The sequence below is a fragment of the Lingula anatina genome, chromosome 10 (genome assembly GCF_051362555.1).
Source record: "Lingula anatina isolate TDL-2025a chromosome 10, LinAna3.0, whole genome shotgun sequence".
NCBI classification, from domain to species: Eukaryota; Metazoa; Brachiopoda; class Lingulata; order Lingulida; family Lingulidae; genus Lingula; species Lingula anatina.
The window spans coordinates 8,811,015-8,821,444 of record NC_141776.1 but is presented as its reverse complement, the minus strand read 5'-3'; the positions used below and the strand labels follow the sequence as shown (position 1 = coordinate 8,821,444).

Genomic DNA, 10,430 nt, shown 5'->3' with positions numbered 1-10,430 from the left:
TATTATTGAGTTACTGAACATTCATCTTCATCTTTGTTATCTTGTTATAACCAGTAGAAAAATTACGATATGAAAGGCAAATAGAGCCTTAAACAATATATCATCGACACAGATTACATAAAATTACATTTTTCACAGGAAAAATTTAAGCTTTATGCGCATTTACAGTTCAAGTTTAATGTAAAAAAAAAACGTCTCTCTCTCTCTCTCTCTCTCTCTCTCTCTCTCTCTCTGTAATAGCTACAAAGTTGTATTTTGACATTTGAGAAAATAAAGAAAAATGACAGTTACTGCAGGTGCACAGGGAACAGGTGTAGTCTGTCTGTGACTTTATTGCTTTTGCATGCGAAGGCGTGCGCACGCTCGAGAGAGGATTTATTTAACGTTAGATTGTGGTATTAAGCTACAACGCAATTTCTTTGACTTTCATTTGAAAAAAAAGGAGGTCCATTTTGAATGCGGTAGGCAACATGTTTGTAGAATGTGACGTCACTTACCATGACCAGTTCGAAAGTAAGTTAGAAATGATAAGGTTTTGCAAATTATATTCTGTTGACTTTGAAACAGGAAGGGTGGCGCAGGTAAAATTGTCTCTCTTTGCTTGACAATGTAAAACAGTGTAGTATGACACAAATGAAAAACACACCGTCTCGCACTGTGGTATTACACGTTGCAAGTATTACTTCTTATTACAGATATATGAACAACTTCATTCTACATTTGTATAGAAGGATCTGTTATTTCGAATCGGTAGATGGGGAACTAACCTGCCAAGAGACGTTCATTAAAAACCTTTTAATGATATTCTTTAGTGAGATAAATGGTGATTTTATGGCCTACTGTACGTACGTATTTACAGTGGTCAACGGCTTGTCACATCCAGCACATTTCCATCAATTCTGTGGTTGTCGTCACAACCATGTTGAGACAGGACAGACGTCAGAATATATCGCGTATATTGTTTTTACGTATGGACCGAGCATCTCCCTATGCTAAAATATAATTTCCCGGGGAAATAAAATACAATCACTTTAAATTTGATTTTTTTCATAAGATAAAATATAATGTCATTTGAGTGTTGTATCAGAATAATCATGTGACTGTATGTGTTGAAGACGTGTGTACTGACCGGTTGAAATAACTGGAGGATATTGGCGAGGTATAATAAATTGTTACCATTCGTGCATAATAACTGGTTATTAACAGGCACATGGAAGTATTGGCAATTGCAATTGCAACCTCCCATCACATAATCCCAGCAGCCGAGTTAAAACTGGCGGCGAATGAACATGTGTAAATCAAAAAAAAAAAAAAAAAGAAAAATTTCTTTTCTATTCATCAATACCTCTGGAGATATCGCGTCGTCTTTTGGCGTAGTCACTGTTTTACACCTATACTAACTTATCAGTGTAATGATTGACGTGTGTTTATATAACTGTCAATTTCATTCAGGTGTAGATAAGGTGAGCTGAAAACTTGGTTTTAATCTCTTTTTTTAAACAGCTCTCAGAAGTTCATCATTTTTCTTCAATGAACAAAGCTTAAGCTAAGCTATTTTCACCTCACCTGTGATAAAATAGACCGCAATACATGTAGTGTGTTTCACCAGCTAGTGATAACATGCATATTTTTAACTACGCAAATAAAGAGTTCCTTTGTATTCTCCCGCTCCAATTTATACATCTGAGGACCGTGGCTCTCTTCGACAGCTTTTAGTTATCATCTGAGTGTTAATCTGAGTGTTAATTTTAAAAAAAACTGCATGCTCAAAAGTTAAAATTTTGAATAAAATGCGTGCTCTATCAGGGAGCCAGTGCAACTGTTTTAAAATAAGTGTGATATGAGTCTCCCTGGGTTAAAAGACGAGATGATTTTTTTTTTTTTTTTTTTTTTTGATTCGCTGCAGTTTTTCATTCTTTCTTATGTACAGCCATAGGGTGCAGATATGCAGTAGTCAAATGATTTTATTATTTTTTATTGCGTTAATATCAAGATGCGTATTTCATATAAGAGATATTGAAAAATGTTGTTTTGTCAAACGCTGACCTTACTAACGTATCGAACTCCTCAAGCTTGATGTGGTTTTGACCTTCAGTAAGGCGGCAACTGTACGTATGAACAGCTCTTATAGTTTGTAGATAACCTATAACTTTACTGTTTTCCTCATATTTGTCTATCACTTTATTTACAATAAATCATTAGTTGTATGGTACCATATCGCCATTCGATTGGTGCATTTGTTAACAATAGAGAATGCGCGCGCGCACACACACACTCACACATGCATTCATGAAAGAATATGAACAAAGATGAGAGAATTATATGCATAAAATATCTTTTATTGTACAGATAAAAATATCAAAGCATCGTATATTCACAAATAATTCGCCGGTTATTTTATGTCTATAACTTTGCTCGAGATTTATAAATTTATAATAAAATTATAAATCTCGAGCAAAGTACCGAGTTTCCGATTGCAGCATTTCTGTTTACTTCCAAAGGGCTCAATCTCATGGTCTGTTGGTCAAACAACAAAAACTGCTCAGATATTTAAATCAGTGAACCATATTGCGTCACATCAAGATAGCCAGTGACCTACATAATGTCGTTTGAATTTGGGGTTGATAAGGATCTGAGGTTAATTTTCGTCTGGCATTTTTAGAAATATGCTAAACACAAATTCGTCCAATGTTTTTTAAAGTTGTAAAGTACAAATGAAGTTTCATCCGTAAAATATTGGTGAGAGTTGAAAAGGAAAGGCGGCCACTTTAGCCTGCCACCTCCCCCTACCATGAATGTAATGGGATGGACAGCCTGGAAGGAGACGTCACTGCCTCAGTGCTCAATGATCAGGAAGTGGATCGAAGGCGGCTTAGATATTAAGTATAAGAATGTCGTAATTTCAGTCATATCAATATAACGTTTTAAGAAATCAATGTCAGGTATTTGGTGATAAGTTAATTGTGATTTATTTTTGAAAAGTATTTTGACGCCCGTTTGCTTAAAAGTGGTTTTGGTCATTTCCCAACATTTTCCCCACGTACTAATTATTTCCTCCACCACTTCATCTCATCGCATCTCATAAATCAAAGGAAGATGCAGTTGCACTTCATTTTCAGTATTTTGAACTTCGTCGGTAGAAATAGTATTGGCAGTGGAAGTTTACCGTGAGAAATGGCCAAGGAGGGGAAAATGCTGTGAAATGACTTGTGAGGGTCTGGCCATTGACATGTTGATATTTAGTGAGCAGTTGGTAGTGGAATTATAGAATATGATATAGCCTTTTTGGTATATATATATGATAACGTCCATTTCTGGAGTAAAGAACATAATTCAAGTATAAAGGGGGTACAGTAATATACTTCCATTTCGAATATTGACAAGATTTCATAAATTAAGATTTGATATTTCATTTCATGTGTGAGCTAAATTGAAGTCCTTGAGATTTCTGCGTGACAGATTATAAGATGAATCCTTCGAGAAATAAGGGCGAGTTGATAGCCCGCAATGTTGTTTGGGACGGATTTGAAAAGGCTCTGTCTAAAGGCGATTTTTTTTCACGTGTTTTATTTATCAGTATAACATCACGAATTTGAGTTCTTATAGGAATTAAATGTAATATATTTAAAACGTGATCATATATCAGAATGCATGGTCATCCGTTAGAAAGCTTATTTTATTGAATTGAAATATGTTCTATACTGTCGTAGTTTCAAGTTGGTCACACGTGACATGTAAAATGATACTATTTGTGGTATTCTTCAGCAAGACAGCAATGGGTGACTTTCTAGTTTAAATCGAATGCGAATTAAGGAAGCAAAAATATTCCAAATTTTATGTCGGTTTAAAGCCCAATTTTTTTTCTGTAACATTCAGCAATTTCAAATAAATCGCCAAGGAACACTATCGAAACCGCTGATAAATTCTACAATCCCGCTGTCGAATTCTTAATTTCTGTTTTTACCGGCTTCAGTCTCATTCTCCAAATGGACTGAAATCTAGAATGTAACAACAAACGATCATTGTGTGTCTTTCTTTTAATGTTCAGATGAGAAAAAAGGCACATCGTCCCTTGAAATTTGAACATTTGCTGACTTGTTGAAAAAGAAATGTAATTTTACGAACCAAGATCGATTTTTTTTTACTAGTGAAGTATGTAGAATTTGCAAATGTCAATTTTCATTTGCGAAAATTCCCTTTTTGAAAAGCTGATATTGCACATGTAAATGCCATTCATAGGATGGAAAAGCAACTTATTTTGTTTTTTAGTATTTATCTCTGAATGTAGTTCTTACAATGTAAAATATGGCACTTTTTATCCTGAAAATGACTTATATTTTTGCCATTCATCTGTTGAACACATACAGGTTCTGGGTAAAGATGATAGGACCATTTATGTGATTGAAAATTATTTTATTTTTCAAATTTAACTGTTTTCGGCAATTATCTCTAACCAGCGTTTTTCCTTCTATTGACCAGATGATGCAGAAATATCGTGATATTTTCTCGTATTTAGAACAATTTATGTTCAGAAAGTTGCAAATTATTTGTTACAAGATTTTTGAAATTGAAAATGGATGTAGGAAATATGAGAAATATCGTGATATGTACCTTGGATTTTAATCCAGATTTCATAAGTGAACATGTAGTTTGTTTTCTAAATAGATTTTTTTTGTTTGTTTTTGTAACGATTTTTAAAATTTTCATATTCATTTTATTATCTAATGTTCATTAGTCTTTACATTTTGTCAATAGCTGTATAAACGTTGTATTAATTTTTGGGGACTTTTGACACTTTTTTGCCAAATATAACGAAAGTGCGTGTCCGTTTTTTTCGTTCCCAACGATAAGTGTCCGACTTCAAAAAAGCGTGCAATTTTAAACAGAGCATTTAACAAATGTCTCATAGTTTTCATTGTTATATAAAGATAAAACAATGGCGGATCCAGGAAATTTTAAAGGGGAAAAGTGTTGACATTTGGGGCGTGATGGATTCTTTCGAGGACTTGATCATGTGAGTCCAGAATGGGTCTCTCTCCTCGGGGAGGGCGGAGACTAGATCCACCATTGTTTTTTTTTTTAAGAAGAAGTTGAAAGATTTTGTTCGTTTCATTAAGATCAAACATAAGACCATTTATGTGGTAGACAGTTTATTTGTCAAGTCGAATAGATAAGAATGTTATATTTTTACACTTTTAAGTGAATTTAAATGCAGACATCAATCATATTCTCACAGATATTTGCAGTAATAAAAAGACTTACGACAATGATGTTTTATAGATACATGTTTTATTAATAACTGAATACAGTAAAATAAATTTGAATTGTTCTTAATAAAAAAACTTACTGAATATACAAAATGTCTTAGTGTTTTCCTGATGGCTACACGGCTCAGTGGTAGCCTGGGGTTGGGGTCCGATTTCTAGCTTGGGCACTTTGGAATTACAAAGGGGTGCTATCAAAATTTTTCTTCGGTTACTATAAGAAGAAAGTCTGCCCGGGGAGGGTGGGTGGGAACACTTAGAGAAGTAGGTAACGCGCTTGCCTCTGAGACAGAAGGTCCCCAGTTCGATTCCTGGCGCTTCTAGGTCCTAGCAAATTACCTTTTACAAAAAATAAACCCAAATGAACAATTTAGACTACTACAAGAGGATCATACGAATGAGGAAAAAGTAAGTTGGGGCAGTGGCTCAGTGGGTAAGGCGACAGACCAAGAAGAAGACTCAGTTAATAAACAAAGGTTCGCTTCGAGCTAAAGAAAAGAAAGTCAGGAATGACATTTTGCACATTTTTTAACTACATATCTTACAACTTTTATGTACGTTTATTATAACAAATACAAGTAATTCCACTATACAGATGTATGCAAAACCCATACATAACGTAATTTTTATAACGACTTTGCATTTCGAGATGTAAATCAAGCTTAAATACAACTATCTATAACTAAATGTGTCGGAGGTTCTATGCATTTTGAAAATTGTCGCTCAAGATCAATCGTTTTGGTTTTGAAAAAGTGTTCAAGAACACTACATACGAGACGACATAATACTGACCAGAACAAGAAATTCTCAGGTTTTTGCTGCGACGAGAAAGTTGAAGATTTGACGTGAAGTATTTTACAGCCATTGTTCAAAGTTGACATTGGTGTATTAGTCTTGTGACTGATACAAAATTTCACCGAGGGGCATTTTTATCCAAAGGCAAAGGTGTTATCAAATTGAAAATTTAAAATGCATATGATCTCATGTAAGCGTTCCCCCCCGCACGCGGGTACACACTCATGACACCACAACTTCTTCTATGTCGCCATGCTGATGATCACACACAACACCAAACAGCAGTCAAACATTATTCAATTATGCAAATTTGATGAGTGCTTTTCTCATAGATAAATAAATGTGTACCTCATATTTTGCGTCATCTTTTCTTTTCTTTAAATCTTAAAATAGGATTTTGATGGCACAATTTTGAGTGAACAATTAAATGTATGCGTCGTGCGAATCAAAAACAGCATGAAGACATGGTCAGTTTACAACCTTATCCTAGTCATAGTCATTTTTAAAGAACAATATGTAAACAAAATTGAAAAGGTATGCGAAAACCGGTTAAATTAAATCAACTAATCACATTTACTCAGAAAATGCTAATAGACTCAAAGATCTCTGGTGCTCAGTGATCAAGAAACATTCAGTAAAAATAACCCAACAGCACTGCAGGACTGGCACCTAATCGGGCCTTTTGTTTTCAATCACCACTTGATCCCGACCGCAAAACAGAATTAAGAAAGTACCAAGTGCAAGATCAACATTAAATAAAACACTGAACTTCCAAGTTTGTGTAAAACTTACTCGAACCAATCAAAGTGTCATTTTTCTGATAATATTTTGACTTTTCATATTTGATTAGACAAAAAAAAAAAAAAAAAAAATTACAAAAGAAAAAGGATTTTTAGACGATAAGTCAGTAAATTGGCGATTAACGGACCAATTTCGTGTTTTTAGTGGATTGACAAAAGTTGACAGTCTACAAAAGTTCGTTTAATTACTAGGAAATATCCATTACCCCAAAACAGATCTTTTCGACAACTGTAATTTTTGATACGAATTTGATAAGGATTTTTTAACATGTCAAGTTGTAAAAGATGCGATAAAAGCCAGTCCTACATATACATTTTATTTGAAGCAAAAGGAAACAATTTCTACTATTCACTGTTTCTCTTTGTGAGGATATCCGCCTTGTAATGAAGGTAAAAAGTTAATTTTCCTTCTTCAATAACAAAAGCTTATTAATTTCCAAAAAAACTAACCCAACCCCTGGTTTGATTTTCTGAAAATACAAAAATTTCCCCCCTCCCAGTAATAAAACTATAGGTCTATCACTGATCAGACACACTACTAGTACATCAAAACACCCGGAACCAAAGGAAGTTTATTCTTACCATGCGTCATAACCGCATATTCACAATTTCAAAAAGACCCGTTTCAATACGTGTGGGCAATTCTGCAATAACTTGAGCACATTTTACAATTTCATAAGTGTCATATTTGGCGTTTACAGTTTATTGTAGATTTACATCTCGTTCATTTTTTCCAAAGAACCCACAATAAAACTCTTGTAGGCATTTTACGTAATGGAGTCGCGACTAATTTTTTTCTTAAGTTAGCTTCATTAAAATCTATATTTGTATCCAATTTAATATGAATAAACATGCATTTTCGATTGCATAACAAAGCGTCTTATTACACATTTGCCCACACATATAATTTTACAGTAAAACATTGAATCGGTCGTACTAGCACAGTGCTCTACCTGCACATCACTTAATGATAAATTTGCAATTAATTTTATTTTCATAGATCACTTAAGCAAGGGATTTTTTTGTTTTGTTTTAGGATAACTTCAAAAGTGTCGTTTCAGATTCGAAAACTGATGGGTATGTGTGCGGATAGAGTGCTGTATTACAGCTTATTTAGATATGTATAATAATATACTAGCGACGTGCAGGGTTGAAGCTTGGATTTAGTCCATTTTATTAGAAGTTTCATGAATAAACCACTCGTTACAAGCTGTACTTCATTTGATACACGGTTTGATGCAGAATATTACAACCCAAAGCAATCATAACATTTCAAACTAAATCAAATGTCAACCCTGCAAGTTGACTATACAACAAACGCAAGACAACGTTGACATGGGTGCGGGCGCTGGCGAACACGAATCTGATGTCTTTGCTGGGAGTGCGTCCAACTTCATCGTAAGACGGTTGTTACGAGACACTGAAAGTAAATGAAAAATGAAATAAATTATACGAAATCCACATGCAAGAAACTATAGCTAATAATTCTTAAAATGAAATATAATCTTAACACCGATCCATTTCAGTATGCATTAAGAGACACAGAAATCATATCATAAGAATAGCTATGTACTAGGTAAGGGCCCCTTTACACTGGACGGCGTCCTTTCTGCGTCCAGCAGTACGGCCCCATTTGAGAGTTAAAAAATTATAATACTTTACGTGCCGACAACTGGCCGATCATTGAGCATTCATTCTGATACAAAATCAATGCTCGTGCCTCCTTATTACGACCACAGCGATGCCAAATTTCATGGTCGCCGAAAGGACGCAGAAAGAACGCCGTCCAGTGTAAAGGGGGTATAAATTGAACCTACACGTTCTATACAATAATACACTTTATAACGACATTATTACTATTGCATGCCCTGTACACACTGTTACACGTCAGCATACTAATCTTTAATTTTTTCTATCTTTGCTAAGCCATATCCCTCCACGAGGAGTATTTTGATGGAGACTGCATATTTGCCCACATAGATAATTTTACCATAAAAACAGAAAACCGGCCGTAAAAACTTTATATATTTGCGGAATTAAAAGTAGATAAATATAAACATTTGACAGAAAGCCTAGTTTTGATAATGATAATTCAGGATTTTGTAAATGCGGGGACCGGGGTTACAATGTAGTAATATTAAATTGTTTCGGTTCTGTAGGATAACATAAAACACTGGTCAATGACAATTAACATGTGGTTTACAGAGCACAGGGATGCAGAAAGTGTTTGGTTTTTCTCTTGCTTTATTTATGCATTATATTGCTTATTTTGTGAGTAGTCTGACATAAATTAAGCATTTTATTGCTACATGTAATTATTAAAACCACTTCACTTTTATCAAGGAGTTATAACTCCTTGCTTTTATAGACAGAAAAATAATGATTTTACCAATTACTTTATTCCGATTAACCCACTTAAATAATTTCGTAACCCGAACACTAGCATTTTAGCTCAATTTCTTTAAAAATCAGATACTTTGTTCGAGCATTTTATTCCAGATTGTAATATAAAGGATGGTATGAAATTGAAATCATGAAAATTGAATCAACGGAGGTTGAAAGTGCTCAGCAAATAAATGTACGTTCGCTTTCCTGGTCGCGGCTAGTTCTGTAGAAAACCACCGGTTTATTGTCAGTTAACTTTAATAAACAGTATATATTTGTACAAGCCGCTGTTGTAAGATGAAAAAGGCACCCATTGGGAGCTGAGAATGTACCGGTAGTTACCTGCTTTTGAGTCTTGCTTTGTTTAAGACGTAATAACGAGTTCAGACCTTTGGGCGGCTGGAATAATCTTCTCACTTCTCTATGAGCAAATGCTGTCCTTCTGGAAAAAGCAACATAAGAAGTTATTTAACTCAAGCTCATTTTGGCATTTATGTCAATCAATATATCCAAGAGCCATTACACCTGAACTGAAGAGGGATATGCATTCTTTCTGATAAAATATCGTCAACATAAACCGATCAGTGTTGCCTTATATCATGTATACAGTACTTACAACAAACTACATCAGTTCTTAGTGCCAAAATTTCAGTCTACGTGTGGTAATCGTGGCAATGTGGCACATGAAGCTTCTTCCTCTTCCTACTGACCTTGGTCCTATCTGAATACCTCTCACCAAAATGCTCACCTGGTTACATAATAGTATCACTGTCGTGGGATTGTGTTAGAGAAGACACTTAACGCAATCTATCAGGTTATTGCACAAACAAACCATCTTGTTTTGTCCATAGACTTTCACTCCAAATGAATGAGATTATTATTATTATTAACGCATCCCAATTAAAACATGCTGTCGCCTATTGCTATAGCACTGTAAATATTTAACACTAGAGTTGTGGCGACAAAGGTTTGTACAGGTATTTCTAACATTTTTATTTTTAAAATAAGTGCTTTGTTTTTTCTTTTAAAGACGCATAACAAAGAAGAAAGCCGCTCTGTACATTCTCTGTAACACAGAAAATGTACAAGGCAGCAATTTTTTTATTATTATTATTGATTGATTATTGGTCCGGATCACCACCAAAACTAATCACTTCTAAGTTAACCCATTTCCCACCTACCCTGA

The 10,430-nt window shown here is 34.5% G+C and overlaps 1 long non-coding RNA gene across 1 annotated transcript; it reads right to left on the bottom strand.

The window, feature by feature from the left end:
• Positions 1–5,626: 5,626 nt before the first annotated feature.
• Positions 5,627–9,986, bottom strand: LOC147759523 (uncharacterized). The gene is made up of 3 exons (XR_015331557.1): positions 9,861–9,986; positions 9,587–9,686; positions 5,627–8,279 (listed from the first exon to the last, which is right to left on the bottom strand). It is a non-coding gene; the product is annotated as an uncharacterized LOC147759523 (long non-coding RNA).
• Between the last annotated feature and the right edge of the window lie 444 nt (positions 9,987–10,430).